We start from the raw sequence: 19,889 nt of genomic DNA, 5'->3' as shown, positions 1-19,889 counted from the left end.
AAATAGAGAGCTCTTTTTAATTAGACAAAATGTGATTTTAAATTTAAATCAATTTAAAAAATCTAAGATAGCACTCATAATGCTCATTTAATTGTGAGATATCAATGAAATAAGAATCCGAACAAAAACAGTTTCACTGTTAAAAATTGCGCCAAGTCCACGTTCATAAAACTCATCTCAATAACATCTGCACTTTGCAAAAAAATAAGACTCGTTACAATAATTTTCATTCTATACAAAAAAAAGTTAAATACAAAAAAATACCAAGAAACCGTCATAATGTTGAAAAAATTGAAAAAAATTTGTTGAAAATTTAAAAATTAAGAAAAAATTTTTTTATCGTACTTGGCACGCGTCATTGAGTACCCCAAATTTTTTCAGGATACATGAACATCCTTTTAATGTTTCAACATTTATAAGTAAGTCAACCTATAAAATGCATAAATGTAATGAATGAAATATTATTTTATGATACGTTTAACAAAAGTTAGGTAGAATCAACATGGCATACGTATTTTATTTGAAATTTTTAAATTCTCCGCACATCGTTTATGATTTCAATAAAACGCCCTCTCCTGTTCGGTTATGCAATTTGCTTACAAGTGAATACGCCTGCAGACGTTGACTCTGTAGTGGAATCACTGCGAAAATTGAGTTGACTAAAAAATAAAACGTATGGCCGACTAAATTGAGAAAATGCGGTGTGATTGCCAATCAAAATGTGTTAATTACAATTAAACAAAGCATGATTAAGTTTCTTCATGAAAGCTTAATGACGGAACTGAAAAAAATTGAATTAAAAAATTTTGTATTATTTCAGATATCTTCACCAGACTACCATATTGACAGTTATTTTCACTAAAAATCTGAAAAAAATTTTCGAAACGGATTTTTTCACTGAAACTGATATTAATCCAGTAAGCAGTGTCCGTTTACGAAATCATAATCAAACATTGTTACACATAGAAATAAGTGATAGATATAAGTGAAATAGTGTACATTGAGTGCGTCTAGTCCGTAGGGCACATAACTGAATAAACTATAAAAACCAGAACTTCTTGTGTCACCATCTTAAATTAAGATCCTGAACCTCTTCAATTATACCGATCTCTACCACGAGAGGAGGAGGAAAAGTCAACCCAGGACCTACCGACCGATCAAACCAAATTCAGATCAACAAAAATTCATAAAGGACGACTGTGAGTTCTGCATTCGTTACCGACTTCCCTTTAATTTCGCCGTTGGAACTCCTGGTTACCGGGAGGCGTTCGAAATCCACAATAAAAATAAAACTCTTGTAGCTGCTCTACAAGAGAAAATCTATCTAAACGTGTCCGAGCCTCCTCAAGGCCTACTCTACCAATTAATTATCTCACTATAATTAATCCGGACATAACATGGTAATGGCCGTATTTGTGTAGGAGTAATAATATTCTCTTGTTCGCGATTAGTTTTATCTCGCAATATGCGGTTATTGTCATCAATTGGGGGAATTGTGGGTAAAGTCGTGGTATTAGGAGCATCATCAGCTAAAGATGAAGTACTACATGACTGAGCTGTTTCACCAGACTCTTCACTTGCATGATTTACCAATGGCATGTCAGTAACAGCAGCAGCAGAAAATTCTTCGTCAGAAAATATATTTGAGTCAAAGGGATAAATCCCAGTGCATTTAAAACCAGCTTTAATATTCTCTGCTGTTACTGATGGAAGAGCTTCTGCAGTTACAGCAGGAATATCGTAAATAGTCATACGGACTCCAGGATGACTTTTGCACCAACGACCAGATTCAGCATTAAAACGATGCTTAAATGGTCCAAATACACTTCTATCAAGCGGTTGGAGTTTATGCGAGGTGTGAGGTGGAAATGATAGCATTATTATAAAATTTTCTCGGCAGTAGTTGATGGCTGAGATAGAAATATGAGAGCTGTGATTGTCAAGAACCAATAAAACTCGATTTTTTTCTGATGGTTTTGCGTGATTAACAAAATGCTTTAGGTACAATAAAAAGTCTTCCTCTTGCATCCATCCCGATTGATTCGCTGAGCCAACACTACCTGTAGGACCACCATTGAGAAACTAATCTTTAAAATTCTTGCGAGGAAACACAAAGTACGGTGGAATTGAATTGCCTATTGCATTAACAGCCAAACACATAGTGACTAGAGTCCCTCGCTCATAAGAAGTGATGGACCCTACTTGTTTCACACCTTTGCCTGCAATGACAGCAACTGGTTTTTGCGATGTAGTCAGCGCACCCTCGTCTCAAATCCATATATTTTCCGGAGAAAACTTAAATCGCTTGTTAACATTTTTTAAATTCTCGAAAAATTTGTTGACTTTTGGCTTATTGAAATTCATCGCTCTGGCAAGACTTGTTGCTTCAGGCACTCTGATTGATATCTCTAGATGTCTTTTCATCATATGCTGACACCAATCAATACCAGCTTGCTTAGTATCATCCCAACTACTAGGATACTTGATACCATTCGCCACAGCGAATTCGTAAGCTAATTTTCTAAAGTCAACTGTGGTCAAGCCAAAGTATAGCTTGGCAGAAGTTAAAGAATAGTCAACCAATAATTTTTCTTATTCTAAGGTAAACACTTTGTTGTGAGGATGATAGCCAGCATTCAAACTCTCACCTTTCTTGAATTTAATGAAGTATCTCCTTAGAGTTTCATAAGAAACCGTGAATAATTTAGCTACACTTCCCGAATTATTTGCTTTGTTTCCAAAATATGTTTACATGCACCTTTATACGTTTCAGTAGACACTTGTCCACGGTTTTTTTTTCTAACTCTTTTACGGGGCATTCTAATATCTGAAAAAAAAATTATTCATTTAAAATACCTGTGAAAAATAGACACTAGCTGACATTAAAAGTTACAAATGATATTTATTATCAATCAAGTTCATCACAATATGAGGCTATAACCTCAACTTGACAAAAATAATTTTCTCTAAAGGACATATTTAACTATTAGCTCTTAATTTGTATTTATATTAATAAATAAATTCTCTATTACTTACCACAGTTGTTTAATACTACTGACAGTCTTGAATAAATAATTATTCACTTTAATTAAAAACACTAACAAGCTACATTTTTATTTCCCTGAGAATTTTTTACGTTATCAGGATGCACGCACACGTTTCAAGCGCTAGTTCGTGGCTTAACCGTCCCTGGAACTAGTGGTTCAATTGACCCCACACGATTTTATGGCAAATAATAAATAAATAAATGATTATAATACTATAAACATCGTTGGGGATTCCAAAATATAGGTATATGCAGCTACTACAATTCACACTTTATATAATACTCAAAAAGTGTAAATTTTATTAAATAATTTCTTATCAGCCGAAAAAAAATTTTGCATACCTAAAAATTCAAAAGTCTCAATTTTTCAAAATTTATTAATTGTAATGATTTCAAAATTTGATCATGTATGAGTTAGGCACATTAGAATTTAATTCTAAGAGGATAGAGCATTTTTTCAATTTTTTCGATTTTTTAAGTCGAGTGGCTCAATTGCCCCGTGACTCAATTGACCCCCTTCTCCCCTATAATGCGCATGCGCTTCTAGTAGGGTAAATGTAAATTTTTTTTTCCGCTATAAATTATTGTCGGTACCGATATTTTAAACTCTATACTTCTTTTCATACTCATAATCAGGGCCTGGAAGTTAGGGCCAACAATTAAACTTAAAAATAAAGCGAATCTAAAGTAATAATCACAAGCGAAATGAAGATCGCGAGAAAGTTCAAGAACTTAAACTAATACTCTATTTTAAGCATAAAATATGTCAAAATAAAAGTAAGGTTGGCAGCAAAACACGTGAGCTCAAAAAACACAGCCTGAGATCAAGGACAAAACTATTATAAAAAACTATAATTAAAAAATTTTTATTTTGCTGAATGATTAAATTTTAAGTTTTTTGAAGTTATTGTTTTAGTCACAATTTATTCTGATAATCATAGGTAGAAATACTCTCTACATAATAGTATAAAATTACTTTTTTTGCCCTCGCTGCGCTAAACAAAGTTGCCGCTTTCCGCCTTCGTCGGACAAAAAAATAGTATACAGCCCTTAAGAAGTAAAAAAGAAAACCTCAGATCACATGTTTGTTGACCTCGACTTCGCCTCGGCCAACAATTACATGTGATCTGAGGTTCCTTATTTTCCTTCCCAAGGAGTGTAATATACTATTCCCCACACAAGCCCAGAAAAATTTACTGAATGATCTCGGTCAAGAACTTTAATTTTCCGGAAAAATAAGGGTTGGTAGTGATCAACGTGGTTTTCTGATGTGAAAAGCTGATTAGTTTTTGGAATTGATCGGTCTATCCGTTTAAAAGGTATTAAAAAAAATCACATTTGAAAAAATTTTTTTCGTAGTTTTCTTGAGATTTCCGAAAATCTACCGATCCGGATCGGTCCAAACCATGTTCAAAAACTAAGTTTAGTTAAGCTCTTTCGATTGGCGTCAACCGCGATAGAATCGGTCAAGCCGTTCAAAAGTTATGATAGGTTTACACACACACACACACACACGCGCGCGCGCGCGCGTATATATATACACGCGCGTACGCACGCACGCGCAAACACACATGCATACATACAGACATACAGACAGCATCGCAGGAGTAGTCAGGGAAGCTTCCTGAGACCTTAAAACGTCGAAATCTGATGAAAACTCATTTTGGTAAAACGGGGTGAAAACAATAACTTCCCGATTTTTGAAAATCTTTGATTTTCTTAGCGAGAAGTTGACAATTACAAAATGATCTTGGTCAAAAAAATTGAAATTTACATGAAACATAATTTTAATTTTTTCTACACTATTTCTTTTAGGCTCAACTTTTTACTGGTAAATATGGAAAAACATATTCTCTGTAAGAAAATCAAGAAGTACTTTTTACTCAGAAAAGCCCCAAAAAAATTACTACATAATTTCGGTCAAAAACGTGAAATTTACAAAAATATGAGGTTTCCTTTTGGAATTTTTTTCTGCTGACCTGTTTGAGCTTAACTTACCGGTGATAAGTACCGAACAAAATGTTATCAACAAAAAAGAATCAAATGATTTTCTGCCTTTTAAAGCCCTAACAAATTTACAAACTGATTTCGGTCAAAAACTTGGATTTTGCTGTATAAAATAAAATTTTTATTTTCCTACAATTTCTTTTCTAGAACTAAGGTTCTTGCTAGGAGTAATATTAAATTATATTCTCTTTATAAAAAGTATAAAATTCTGTTTTCGCATTTACAAGTTCAGAAGAAAACAATCACGTTACGTTCCCGAATTTTGAGTGCAATTAATTTTATTTGAAGAATTTATTTAAGTCCAGATTTTGACCTCATTAGGAAGTCGATAGACTCCAGGTGGGTCATGTCACTGATTTATCCGCGAAGTACTTTTTAAAATTATATTTATATTTATTATTTATAAAATCTAAATTAATAAGTTTAATATTTACTTTTTAATTCATCTGCCTACAGGAAGATGATGGATAGAGGGCCTGAACGCTGGTTAGTGCTTTTGGCGATTTTGCCCGGGTGGAACAGTTAATAAGCGCTCACACCCTGGAGGTAATAATTAGGATATTTTGAGGAAAGGATACTGGAACACTGGCTAGCGCTCTAGGTAAAGGAACCAGGGTGGAACGCTGATAAGCGCTCTCAACCCTGGGTTGAGGGTTCTAATCAATATCCATTTTAATTAATTTACAATTAAATAGGTTTATTAAAAAGGAATTGACCGGTTCAGCCTTGGACCAGCAGAGTTTGCTCCTCTGTCAAGTTCTCAGACTGACTGCTTCAGATGAAGTCTGAAGACAGAATGTATCTGAATAATAATTACAATGAGATTTTATAATAATTTTTAGCAACGTTGCATCTCAAGTTACCCTATGTGAACATCAACGCAGTCTAAATCCCACAACGTAGACTGTTTCGTCTACTGAGCTGCGTTGACGTTCTAGGAATCTCTTATCTCGAGGTATTTCCGTTACGAAATACCTCGGGTTATAACTAATTAATTAATGTATTAATTAATTGATTTCAAATTATAATTAAAATTTGCGAGAACGTAACAATCATGTAGCTCAATTAAGGAATTAGATTGTGTAAAAAGAAAATTTATTTCTCTTATATTCATACGGATAAGTTGATGCTTACATTTTTGCTATGATTCATGAAAACAATTTCTCTCTGAAATAAAAGCGATGCACTCTCAGAGTCCCTGAAGTATCGTCAATGTGGGACATAGGAGTCACATAGGCAACACTCATATCTCGCGAAAGTGTCCTTTCAGTGCCGGATCGGTGTTGAACAAATGTCTCTTAAGTGTTGCTCAAGTGTCGCACGTGTGTTGCAATTGTTATATCCGGGGAAATTACCGATATTCTATTTTATTATTTTTTTTTTTATTTTTATTTTAAATTTTTTTTCCTCTACATCTGGTGACCATAAAACATAATAATTTTTTTTTTTCCTCTTAAAGAGAAACTTAAAAATAAACTGTTAATGCATGCTTAAATGACCTTCGTATAAGAGCCTCTTTGAAACAATAAAAATTGAAAGAATATCTTATCCAGATGTGCATCTAAGATAGCATTAACAAATATAATAAGACTAAAACTATGTCTATCTAATAATTTTATCTTTTTTTTTTTTTCCTCTCACTAAAGTTTTTTTTTTTATAATTTAGAGAAGAAAAAAATGTTAAGTTACACCATTTTTTTTTTGTGTAACGTATAAGTTTTATTTTTTTTTTCTCTCTTAAAAATGTGTTTAAAATTAAATCCCCATCATAAAATTTTTTTTGCTTCAACCTACCTAAACTAATATTTAGAATAAGATTCTATTTTTAACTTCTAAAGATATTTTAAACAAATTCTAAGATAAATTCTATTTTTAACCTCCAATAAGATTTCAAATAAATTTTCAATTCCTGAATAGACCCTAATTAAATTCTAAAATAAATTCTATTTTACGATTCTGATTAAAATAAATTTTAATGTCTAGAATTAATCAAATACCCATTCTAAAACTATCAACCTTTAATATTTGTTTCTATATAAAATTTAAATATCCAAAATTTATTGAAATTGTTTCCATGACAAATTTTTGAAAATTCAAAACTAAAGGAGAAACTTCCATAAATAAAATAATTTAGTCGAATTTTTTTATATTAAAATCAATTAAAATTATTACTTCCCAATGACTAAAACCTCACAATTGTTAATAAATGATATTCAATTGTGAAATAAAATGAGAGAATTATCTAAAAGCAAAATTTTATGTAATTGGTGAATTCTTATTTTTCTATTTTAAAGAATAATAATTAATTTTTATAAATAAAGGATTTATCATTAAAATAAAATAAATTTTTGTAAAACCGATTGTTAATAAGGTTGTTAGGATAAAATTTATATTTTCATTGTTATATTCAAATATTCGAACTTAAATTTTTTTAGTTACTTTTAAATAAAATAAAAATATGTACATGTCGGTATGTGTGTGGGTGCGTACACACACAGGCCTGCATTAGGGCGGGTCCTATTCGCTTTTCCGAAAGGAATGGGGCCTGAAACTGGAAAACTGCATCCTCATTGGATGGAAGCTCTCTCAGAAAAGACACAATTCGGACATGACTCGAAAACTATAAAAAGACACGTTTTCCCCAAAACGGTCGACTAAAAATCCCGAACCCCTAGTGAACGGTTCAGTTGCTGTTAAAATTTTTGGATCCGCTAAACGGATCAGCGTCTATAAAATTTTCGGTTCAGTCACTCTTGAAATTTTTTCTTTCTCAATAAATTGTCCAAGCACTGCCAAGCTTTTGAGTTCTGAAAAGTAATTTGAGTCATTTTAAAGTCATATTAAAGATTTTTGTCTAAAACGTGATCTTATTGCTTGTGTTCGAAAGTCTATAGAAATGTGGTCATTCCTTTTTGTATCTTTTCAATAATTAAATAAGTTATCAGTGAAAATTGAGGTATTGTACTAGCTATAAGTTATTTTATGTATTTTGAATTTCATTAGTTTTTTTGTTGAATATATCTAAATAATTAAAGAATCTAATTGAATTATTCTATACAACCTTTCCAGACAAAATTAAAAATAAGATCCCGGTCTATAGGCCGAAAGGCTTGGGCCGAAATTAAATTAATTAAACAAGTCCAAAATTGGACGTAACAAATTGGCGCTCGAACAGGGACCTTAATAATTTTGTCTGGAAAACGAAATAATAAATCGGCATAGATATTAAACTAACCATCTATCTCATCTATTGCATTACTAGCTGGTCGCGCTTCCTATAGCGCACTAGCCCTAATTTGTTTAATTTTTCTATTATACTACTAACTGGTCGCGCTTTCTATAGCGCACTAGCCCTAATTTGTTTAATTTTTCTATTATACTACTAACTGGTCGCGCTTTCTAAAGCGCACTAGCCCTAATTTGTTTAATTTTTCTATTATACTACTAACTGGTCGCGCTTTCTATAGCGCACTAGCCCTAATTTGTTTAATTTTTCTATTATACTACTAACTGGTCGCGCTTCCTATAGCGCACTAGCCCTAATTTGTTTAATTTTTCTATTATACTACTAGCTGGTCGCGCTTCCTATAGCGCACTAGCCCTAATTTGTTTAATTTTTCTATTATATAACTGGTCGCGCTTTCTATAGCGCACGAGTTCTATTTTTCTTTTGTATTTCTCGCCGGCCGCGCTTGCTAAAGCGTACTGGCCCTAGCAGTCTAACATCTTATGCCAAAAACAAAGAGAGGACATAGAGCAGGCCGTCGTATACAGGCACGACGAAACCGCGAGAATTTACAACATTCCAAAGAAAATGAAAAAGTAGCTAAAAATACACCTCGACCCCAAATAACTAACATTAAAAAGGTCCAGCGTCGTCTAAAGATAGTCATTTTAAATAATTCTGAAGGGGAGATAGATACTGGTTTATATTTACCACGGGTACGATTTCCGGAAACAGATCCTTTAGGGTTACTAGTAAAAGGACGAAATCAAAAAGAAAGAAAAACACCCCGCAAAACTAATAAACGAACATACAAAAAGGGGGTAAAGATAATAATACCGAAAATTCGAATTTTAAGTCCACAACCTTGTCCCCTATCTCTCAAAGTAGACGGGACAGGCTGGGTACCAATTATCGATTTAGATTAGATATCGGGACTAAGAATCTTCTAGGCTAATATATTTTCGTGTTCTAAAAATCACAAATAAAATCGAATCATGCGAACAAATGTCGGATGACGACAAACGGGCGTTACGGAGTCAGGGAAGTCAAAACCTACTGCCAGGCTTACCTCTAACCAAGCCTAAAAAGAAACACAATCTTACATTTATCGATTCGGGTTTAGGTACTTCGGGCTTTCCAGGGATATCGAGTGACGAAGACTCTGAGGGAGAAACAAACCCGGCAGAGAAAACTCTAGTTGTCCCACCTGCGAATTCCCAAATCCAACCGCAAATCGTTGATCTAGTTCCCAATCCGGTAGATAATAATCTCGGTGCTTTACCGCAAGTCGTTGATCCAGTTCTCGATCCAGTACCACCAGCGCCGGACAATATGGCTCTGTCGTCGAATCAGAATATCTCACTAAACGATGCACTCTCGTTCGTGCCTAAATTCGAAGGAAACCCCAACGAACTTTTGGATTTTCTTAGTTGCTGTAAAGAAGCGAAGACCGTTTTACCAGATGGAGCTGAAGGCAACCTCGTAAAATTAATTTACGGGAGCAAACTCGGTAACAAAGTAAAAGCCTCATTAAATTCTACTATTCCGGAGACGGTCGCCCTCCTGACTACTGCCTTAAAGAAAATTTACGTTCCGAATAAATCATTATTTCAACTCCAGGGAGAGCTCGGTCGGATATATCAGAAGGATGGAGAATCGGTAGTTGACTTCGCGAATCGGTTGCGGAAAAAGGGGCGCGAAATAACCGAATGTTATAAAGCTGATAACCCGGATATAGCAGCTGCCGTGGAAAATGATTTTAAAGAAAAAATCGAAAATTCTATCGCTGAATGTTTCGTGCAAAACTTGAATAACGAAATTGACCAACGCATGACGGCATGCGCTAATGTAGAGGAGGCTCTCACAAAGGCCATCAAAATAGAAAAGAAGTTAAATGCCCGTAAAGAACTACGTCGCGATCCCAATTCGGAAAAGAAAAAAGAATCGAAAAAGGAAGATGCGGGTAAGGGTAGCAAAACCGTGAATTTCGCTGTCGAGACACCCGGGAAATCCACGCCAAATAAACCCGTGGGTCAAAACAAAAACCCGTACGGAAACAATACTAAACCTAGTAACGCGAGCGATCAAGATATATGCCGTAAGTGCAAGAAACCCGGACATTTCGCCAGGAATTGCCCGGACATAACGTGTCAAGTTTGTTTCACGAAGGGACACACCGCGAAAAACTGTCCAGAAATTAACGTCGCGACACCGGAGAACCCTTACGCGAATGTACGATGTCAATTATGTGGAGGCCGGGGACACACCGCTCGGTATTGCGAGGAAAATCCTAATCGACGGTCTATCCCGAGTCAATTAATGAACCAATTCCCCGCTAATCAACCGCCAAATCAATCGCAAACTAATCAATTCCGAGCTAACAAATTTTGCGATTATCACAAAAATAATACCCACAATACCGAAGAATGTCGGGTATTACAACAAACGGCTAACTATTTACAAACGGTCCCACAAACGTCTTTTCCCAGGGATGCGGGAAGAAGCAACCGACCGTCACACAACCTGTGAACTCGATCCAGGAAGTAACAGCCGAAACCGATTCCGAATAAATAAAATAGATTTAAATTTAGATTTAGATAATTTACCGTATTCTATAGCAAGTAGATCATCTAAGACTGGTGATGTCATCATGATGTTGGATTCTGGTGCATCGCCAAATTTAATTAAACTAGGCTATTTAGATGATAATGTAAAAATTGACAAGGAAAATCTAGTAGAATTACATGGGATAGCTAATGTTCCGGTATACACCTTAGGTAGCGTGCGGATTAAACTATTCGGAAAACAGGCTGTATGTTACGTAGTTCCCGACGAGATGCCCATTCCCCACGCCGGTTTGGTAGGCTCAGAATTTTTCGCGACACACGGCGCAAAGATCGATTACGAAAATAAAATATTCGAAATAGATAACCGAAAGTATCCGTTTAAACAAGCTAATAAGGTAACGAATGGGGTTATGTATATACCACCGCGTAGCGAATCGACATTTTATGTTAAGGTCAGTAATCCCCAAATTAGAGAAGGGTATATTCCTAAGCTAAAATTATGTAAAGGGGTATTCGCGGGAAGCTGTTTAGTTTCAATAAAAAACAATCGCGCTTATCTCCAGATTTATAATACTACGGAGGACGAGGTGGCAATTAGAATCCCCACTTTAACAATTCGCGAGATTGAGAGAATAGGAATATCCCCTGCCATTGATCAGGAGGATTTACATACAAGTCATAATATTACTAAACGTATCTTCAACATTGTTCAAGATCACAAAGATCTTGAACGTTTTGAAAAAATTAAACCCTTGTTACGTCTAGAGTATCTAGATGACCGGGAAAGGTCTCACGTCGAAAAAATAATAAGAAAATACGCGGATAGGTTTTATATACCCGGAGAACCTCTAAGCTATTCCGGAAACTATTCACATAGGATACCTACACTCAGTGATCGTCCAATAACAATTAAACAATACAGAATCCCACAGGCCCTTAAGGCAGAACTAGATAATCAAGTCAGGGAGGGATTGAAAACAGGCGTCCTCGCACCGTCAGAGTCTCCTTATAATAGTCCTGTTTGGATCGTACCCAAAAAGGCAGATTCGCAGGGGAATAAACGTTGGCGCGTAGTAATAGACTTCAGGTTACTAAATGAAGAAACTATAACAGACGCGTACCCCCTGCCTAATATCACGGACATTCTGGACCAATTAGGAGGGTCCCTATATTTTTCTGTTTTTGATTTAGCCTCCGGCTATAATCAAATTGAAATGGACCCAAAAGATAGACATAAAACCGCGTTCTCGACCCCTCAAGGGCATTGGGAATATCTCAGAATGCCTTTCGGTTTGAAAAACGCGCCGGCCACATTTCAAAGACTGATGGATTCAGTTCTAACCGGATTACAGGGCACGGCCCTTTTTGTATACTTAGACGATATTATTGTGTTCGCCCGGAGCTTAGAGGAACACGAAGAAAAACTAGATGAACTAATGTTAAGATTAAGAAAAGCTAACTTACAACTCCAACCTGATAAGTGTGAGTTCCTCAGACCCGAAGTGAATTATCTAGGACATATTATCAGTAGAGAGGGGTTGAAACCCGACCCTAATAAACTTATAGCCGTAAAAAAATTTCCCGTACCTAAAAATCAACGAAATATTAGGGAATTTTTAGGTCTAACAGGGTATTATCGTAGGTTCGTTAAAAATTACGGGTCAATAGCTAAACCATTGACGAGATTGCTAGAGAAAGATAGGGAGTTCGAATGGACCGAGTCCGCCGAAACCGCATTCGAACTACTAAAGGAAACACTATGTACAGCACCGGTGCTACAATATCCGGATTTCGATAAACCTTTTATAATTACTACCGATGCATCAGGGATCGCGATCGGCGCTGTATTATCGCAAGGGGAAATCGGAAAGGATCGGCCGGTTGCGTATTTTTCGCGAGTCCTACGGGGACCCGAATTACGTTACGACACGTATGAGAAAGAAGCGTTAGCGATAGTACAGGCGGTGAAGCATTTCCGGCCATATGTATATATGCGATCGTTCACTATAGTAACCGATCACAAACCTTTGATTTGGTTTAAATCCGCGAAAGATGGGAATGCTCGGATTCTTAAATGGCGTCTCCGCCTCGCTGATTACGATTATAAGGTAATATATAAACCAGGGAAAGTCAACCTCAATGCTGACGCTCTATCTCGAAACCCAATAGAGAACGTAAATGTCACAACGAGAGCTCAGAAAGCCAAAGAGCGCTCTTTGGACGACGAATGTCGGGAAAATACTGATAAAACTCCGAACCCTGCTAAACGGGGTCAACCTCTAACTATCTCCTCAGAAGCTCCTACAACTTCTGACAAGATTCCGAACCCTGCTAAACGGGGTCAACCTCTAACTATCTCCTCAGAAGCTCCTACAACTTCTGACAAGATTCCGAACCCTGCTAAACGGGGTCAACCTCTAACTATCTCCTCAGAAGCTCCTACAACTTCTGACAAGATTCCGAACCCTGCTAAACGGGGTCAACCTCTAACTATCTCCTCAGAAGCTCCTACAACTTCTGACAAGATTCCGAACCCTGCTAAACGGGGTCAACCTCTAACTATCTCCTCAGAAGCTCCTATAACTTCTGACAAGATTCCGAACCCTGCTAAACGGGGTCAACCTCTAACTATTCCCCCAAAAACTCCTACAACTTTTGAGGGTCTATCTAAGGTCGCGAACCCTACCGAATCGGGTCAACCTCTAACCGTTTTAAAAAAGTCTATTAATTTACAAGAAAAGTCGGGTGTTACCACTAGAAGGCGTGGTAGACCACCAAAAGTTCGGGAAATACCTATCGGAGGAGAATCCGATCAAGAAGAGCTGATACCTTCTGTGGACCCCGAGTATGACTCGGATACAGACTCGGATGACTCCGTTGAGTCAGAACATTCTAACGAGAATGACGCGAGAAAGGGAAACAATAAAAACTCAAACATTATCCTGGTAAAGGATTTGTTTGAATATAGAAACGACAATTTAGTTTACTTCCTAGATGAGAGAGGAGAACCATGCGATGCAGGTTCTCGTACTCTCAAATCTCTTCATAAATTACCTAAAGTCGGGTCCATAGGCACTGGTCAAGTGCATTGGACAAAACGAGGCAATAACAATTACTTCGGTCTTATAATACGAGGATCCAGGGAGAATCGTCATTGATTGTCCGAAGTAATATCGCTAAAGGCCTAGTAAAATTAAAAGGAATTTTGAGGGATAAGGATGTTCTAACTTTTTCTATCGCGATAACCGAGTTTATCGAGAATATCCCTTGGGGGATATTCTCTCGTTAATCCAAGACATATACGATGGTACAAATATAAAAATCATCGTTTGTCTTGGGACAATCCGCTACGTGCCCCAAGAAGAACGTAACCGGATCTTCTTCGAAGCTCACATGTCTCCGATAGGCGGACACAAGGGAGTTTCAAAGACCTATAACCGAATTAAGCCTAATTACTATTGGGAAAACCTCAAACAAGATATTCAGATTCGTATTCAACAGTGTCTGGAGTGTCAGTTAAAAAAACTGGTACGCGTAAAAACGAAACAACCCATGTTGATTACTGACACACCAGGCACTGTATTCGAAAAGATAGCAATGGATATAGTAGGACCTCTACCCCGTACTAAATCCGGAAATGAGTACATTCTAACAATCCAAGATCAGCTCTCAAAATTCTGTATCGCGTGTCCATTACAAGATATGACAGCAATTACGGTCGCGGACGTGTTCATCAAGAAATACATAAGCATTTTCGGTGCCCCTAAAGCATTATTGACCGATCAAGGTCGGAATTTTATAAGTAGTTTTATACAGCGCATCTGTAAGCGGTTCAAAATTAAAAAATTACAAACTACGGCCTTCAGACCCCAATCTAATGGTTCACTGGAACGATCCCATCACGTTTTAGGGGAATATCTTAAACAGTATATTACCAAAGATAACGAATGGGACAACTGGCTCGAATTGGCCACTTTCTCTTATAATACTTGCGTACATGAAGGGACTCGGTATACTCCTTTCGAATTAGTATTTGGAAAAGTTGCTCGAGTTCCCTCCAACGAACCCCTACATGAACTCGACCGACTGCCCACCTATGACGATTACATAGTTAGGTTAGTTGAACGTCTAACGCAAATTCGCAATTTAGCTCGCGAAAATCTAATAGGCGCAAAGTGGAAGTCGAAAGAACTACACGACAAAAAGCTAAAAATTATTGAGTTTAATCCTGGGGATAGGGTTTTTCTCTTGAAAGGGCCCAAACCACATAAATTTGGGGATCATTATGACGGACCGTATGAAATCGTGGAGGTTTTTCCTAATGGTAATGTTAGTATCAGAATAGGAAACCACGATAAAGTGGTACACCCCAATAGACTAAAGAAAACCCAACTCGAAGTTAGGAAACCAAATAAACCTAAACCTAAAGTCGCGGATCCCGATCCGGACTTTAGACCATAAATAATCGTTCTCTGTTACAGATGAAGCTCATACAATTCATATTTTTGCTCATGGCTATCACTCAGTGGGAGTCCGCCTACGCAATCATAGGATATGATTGCGGGAATAAAATTCTTAATATGACAACAATATCGTTAGTCGATATTGACGACTGTGAGCTCGGGGAGGAAAAGGTGGAGACGTTCTTGCCGGAAATTGCACTTCTACAGTTAAACGAATACGAACATACGAAAATGATACAATGTAAAGTCGAAATCAACCGGGTAATTCAGCATTGTGGGTGGCAATCCTACAATTCTATTGTTAATCAAGGGATAAACGAATATATTTTTCCTATTTCTCGCGAGATGTGCCAGGTCGCGCACGACCATGGTACGTTTCGTATTGGGAACACGGTTTTTGACGGCCTTACGCCAAATGTAACTTCCGTTCGTAGTATAACATTAGCGGGAAGTGTTAATAATAATGGGGATTGCACCAATGCACAATACAGTGATCCCTTCGGTACTTGGGACAGCGTATTCGTAGTCGGGACTGTAAAAATCACAATTAGGTCGGGGATTACTCGCGTGAAAGTCGCGGAAGATAAAGTATACCTCCCATCAGGTACCAAATGTAAACTCAGTAAAGGGCATTGTAGCGATCCTGAGAACGGACATACTTTCTGGAACACGTTACCTCGCAAGTACTGTATTCCCGAAACATATTCTATTCTATACCGTGGGTATGCCACTAAATTAAAATCGAACAAAGAAACAGTGTATTCCCTCAATGTGAGAGATACTAGTTTTTCGCTAAGTACGACGGGGGTTGAGACCTCATGTGGATTACCGATTATCAAAACTGAACATCCTAAATTGTATATAGTTGAAAGCAAAGATTTAGGACTCTTAGAAAAGAACAATATCGTAAAATCGGATCTAGATAATTTAGACATTTTTCTTTATGTTAATGCTAAATTTATTTACGTAGAGAGATACATTAGGTCTCAAGCCCAGTCATTATATGTAGATGTAATTAGGAAACGATGTAAACTAGAAAAGGAGGTGCTAAAAACACACTCTCGATTGCGTCTACACAACCGGACGAGTTCGCCTACCGCTATATGGAAGGACCTGGATACATGGCTGTGGTAGCAGGGGAAGTGGTGCACATTGTTCAATGTGTACCGGTCGGAGTCAAAATTCAGCACAAGGAGACCTGTTACAACCGAATACCAGTCCAGCGGGGAAACCAGAGCTTGTACCTCACTCCGCGCACACATGTGATCACCAATTACGCAACAGAGTTACCGTGTAACTCTCCTCTGTTACAGTATTACAAACTAGGCCAGACTTGGTACAAGTTTATGCCCAAACCCATCGAGACCTTGCCTCCAAAGGTACTGAAGCCAAGCACAAGGATGTCCTGGAAATACCAGAATCCGGCGAATTTGGCTACAGGAGGGATCTATTCCGAGAAGGACCTCGACGCCATGAGGGGAAGGATAATGTTCACGATGGAGCAAACCGTGGTCATGGAGACCATGGCGCAACAGTTCACTAACCACTCGAGAGGATACCCATCACTGATCAACGCGCTCAACGAAGAAGTCCTGGAGCACCTGGCAGAGAGTGCCTGGTCCAAAACTTGGGGCAAATTCACTGGGTTTGGCACTTATTGTGCCGGAATCATAGGCATAGTAATGTGCTTCCGGGCAGTAAAACTAGTCGCCGACACCGTAGTCCATGGGTATGCCTTGCATACAGTCTACGGATGGTCACTCTGTCTACTTGGGGCCGTCTGGGACTCGATGACCCACCTACTATTACACTTGGGAAGAAGACAACAAACGAAGAAGGGGGCGTCTCCTTCAGCACCAAATACAGATGCCGAAAAGGGAGAAACTCCAGACTCCAAGCCTCAAGAGGTCTACCCCTTGCTACCTAGGATCAACACGTCAGCCGGACCACCTACGGAGATTGCCACAACGCAAAGGGTTTTTGTATAATTAGCACCTGCCTATAATAAGTTAGAATTAAAACTTAAGTTTTATCGTCGCCCTCGTGACATTAATCAACTCGTGCTTCCGTCTAATGGCGGGGGTGTTATATCCGGGGAAATTACCGATATTCTATTTTATTATTTTTTTTTTTTTTATTTTAAATTTTTTTTCCTCTACATCTGGTGACCATAAAACATAATAATTTTTTTTTCCTCTTAAAGAGAAACTTAAAAATAAACTGTTAATGCATTCTTAAATGACCTTCGTATAAGAGCCTCTTTGAAACAATAAAAATTGAAAGAATATCTTATCCAGATGTGCATCTAAGATAGCATTAACAAATATAATAAGACTAAAACTATGTCTATCTAATAATTTTATCTTTTTTTTTTTTTTCCTCTCACTAAAGTTTTTTTTTTATAATTTAGAGAAGAAAAAAATGTTAAGTTACACCATTTTTTTTTTGTGTAACGTATAAGTTTTATTTTTTTTCTCTTAAAAATGTGTTTAAAATTAAATCCCCATCATAAAATTTTTTTGCTTCAACCTACCTAAACTAATATTTAGAATAAGATTCTATTTTTAACTTCTAAAGATATTTTAAACAAATTCTAAGATAAATTCTATTTTTAACCTCCAATAAGATTTCAAATAAATTTTCAATTCCTGAATAGACCCTAATTAAATTCTAAAATAAATTCTATTTTACGATTCTGATTAAAATAAATTTTAATGTCTAGAATTAATCAAATACCCATTCTAAAACTATCAACCTTTAATATTTGTTTCTATATAAAATTTAAATATCCAAAATTTATTGAAATTGTTTCCATGACAAATTTTTGAAAATTCAAAACTAAAGGAGAAACTTCCATAAATAAAATAATTTAGTCGAATTTTTTTATATTAAAATCAATTAAAATTATTACTTCCCAATGACTAAAACCTCACAATTGTTAATAAATGATATTCAATTGTGAAATAAAATGAGAGAATTATCTAAAAGCAAAATTTTATGTAATTGGTGAATTCTTATTTTTCTATTTTAAAGAATAATAATTAATTTTTATAAATAAAGGATTTATCATTAAAATAAAATAAATTTTTGTAAAACCGATTGTTAATAAGGTTGTTAGGATAAAATTTATATTTTCATTGTTATATTCAAATATTCGAACTTAAATTTTTTAGTTACTTTTAAATAAAATAAAAATATGTACATGTCGGTATGTGTGTGGGTGCGTACACACACAGGCCTGCATTAGGGCGGGTCCTATTCGCTTTTCCGAAAGGAATGGGGCCTGAAACTGGAAAACTGCATCCTCATTGGATGGAAGCTCTCTCAGAAAAGACACAATTCGGACATGACTCGAAAACTATAAAAAGACACGTTTTCCCCAAAACGGTCGACTAAAAATCCCGAACCCCTAGTGAACGGTTCAGTTGCTGTTAAAATTTTTGGATCCGCTAAACGGATCAGCGTCTATAAAATTTTCGGTTCAGTCACTCTTGAAATTTTTTTCTTTCTCAATAAATTGTCCAAGCACTGCCAAGCTTTTGAGTTCTGAAAAGTAATTTGAGTCATTTTAAAGTCATATTAAAGATTTTTGTCTAAAACGTGATCTTATTGCTTGTGTTCGAAAGTCTATAGAAATGTGGTCATTCCTTTTTGTATCTTTTCAATAATTAAATAAGTTATCAGTGAAAATTGAGGTATTGTACTAGCTATAAGTTATTTTATGTATTTTGAATTTCATTAGTTTTTTTGTTGAATATATCTAAATAATTAAAGAATCTAATTGAATTATTCTATACAACCTTTCCAGACAAAATTAAAAATAAGATCCCGGTCTATAGGCCGAAAGGCTTGGGCCGAAATTAAATTAATTAAACAAGTCCAAAATTGGACGTAACACAATTATATCGCTAAAATGTCGCACATGTGTCGCTCAGTTGTTGCATATGTGTCACGTAAGTATCGCTTCATTGTCGTTCAAGTTTCGAATGTGCCGCGTAGGTGTCGCACAAGTTTCACTAAGGTGTCTCGTTAGCATTACTCATGTATCGCTTAGGTGTCCTTGAATTGACTTATCCATCGCTAATGTGTTGCATAGGTGTCGAAATGGTGTTCCCCAAGTGTCGCACATGTTTCGCTAATGTGTCGCTCAAGTGTTGAACATGTGTCGCGTAGGCGCCCCACTTAGGTGTCGCGTTAGCTACGCTCATGAATCGCTTAATTGTCCTTAATCGACACAACAGTCGCTAATGTGTCGCATAGGCGTCACTTAGGTGTTGATCGAGAGTCGCACATATGTCGCGTAGGTGTCGCTAACGTGACGCATATCCGTCGCATAAGTAAAGTACATGTTGTTTATGTTTCGCTCAAGTGTCTCAAATGTATCGCTGATGTGTTAAGCTAGGGTCACTTCGGTGTCGCGTTAGCTTCACTGATGAATCGCTTAGCTGTCCTTTAAGCCTTTGTTACGCGCTCTATACAGGGATTCCCCGCACAACACTACTCAACATAATAAAGTTGGCGTGAATACGAGTGAGAAACTAGAGAAGGCGCGAGTAACGGAAGGTTAATTGACACAACAG

At 36.7% G+C, this 19,889-nt stretch overlaps 1 protein-coding gene across 2 annotated transcripts in view; it reads right to left on the bottom strand.

Moving 5' to 3' along the window:
* Bbs4 (Bardet-Biedl syndrome 4) overlaps positions 1 to 19,889 on the bottom strand; it is a 382,842-nt gene that overhangs the window by 105,917 nt on the left and 257,036 nt on the right. The gene's annotated exons all lie outside the window — the stretch shown is intronic.

The sequence above is a fragment of the Cotesia typhae genome, unplaced genomic scaffold (assembly GCF_013202065.1).
Source record: "Cotesia typhae breed Kobodo isofemale line unplaced genomic scaffold, CoteBio_Ctyphae scaffold_58, whole genome shotgun sequence".
Lineage (NCBI taxonomy): Eukaryota > Metazoa > Arthropoda > Insecta > Hymenoptera > Braconidae > Cotesia > Cotesia typhae.
The sequence above is the reverse complement of the archived record's forward strand: the minus strand, read 5'-3'. Positions and strand labels throughout refer to the sequence as shown.